Raw genomic sequence first — 703 nt, 5'->3', positions numbered from 1 at the left:
GGGTCAAATGGTATCTCTATTTGCAACTTTTTGAGAAAGCGCCATACTGCTTTCCACAGGGGTTGCACCATTTTACACTCCCACCAACAGTGAATCAGGGCTATTTGAACTATTTCTGAGGCTGTAAATCACAACAAAATGAGCCAACTTATCTTTCTAAAGCTGGATGTTATTTCTGCCTTATTTCACAACAGTGAGTGATTTTCTTCCAGGAGGTGTTGCTACTTACTTCAGTGCATCGTTGGAGATAGAATGGGATGAGTTGCTGTCGAAAAGAAATGACCCATACCTGCCCTTCCAACAGGATTTTGTGGGGCTGTAAATCACACAGGAGGAGATTGGTTATCTTTTCCCCATGGGGCAGCTGGTGGATTTGAACCGCCTCCCTTTACGGTGGCAGCACAACTTCTTACCCAGTGGACCACCAGAGTTCTTACTAGAAGAGCTACCTTACATTTTCTATAATTTGAAATGTTATTTCATTCCCATCATTTTACATTGAAGTAACAGTGTCATTTCAATGGAGAAAGTGAAATTTGGCTGGCTTTCTTCTTTTCCTCGAGGGGAAATGTATCAAGAAAATTTACAGATGAGAGTTAGAAGAGTGGAAATTATTTAAAAAAAAAGAAACTGGAAGTTATAAAGAGATGAAGTGAAAGCTGTGAATAATTTAAAACATATGATGTGAAAGTTATGAATAAAT

Source organism: Elephantulus edwardii, unplaced genomic scaffold, assembly GCF_000299155.1.
Source record: "Elephantulus edwardii isolate Elephantulus edwardi_28Jun2011 unplaced genomic scaffold, EleEdw1.0 scaffold00236, whole genome shotgun sequence".
NCBI classification, from domain to species: domain Eukaryota; kingdom Metazoa; phylum Chordata; class Mammalia; order Macroscelidea; family Macroscelididae; genus Elephantulus; species Elephantulus edwardii.
This window is presented reverse-complemented; position numbering follows the sequence as displayed.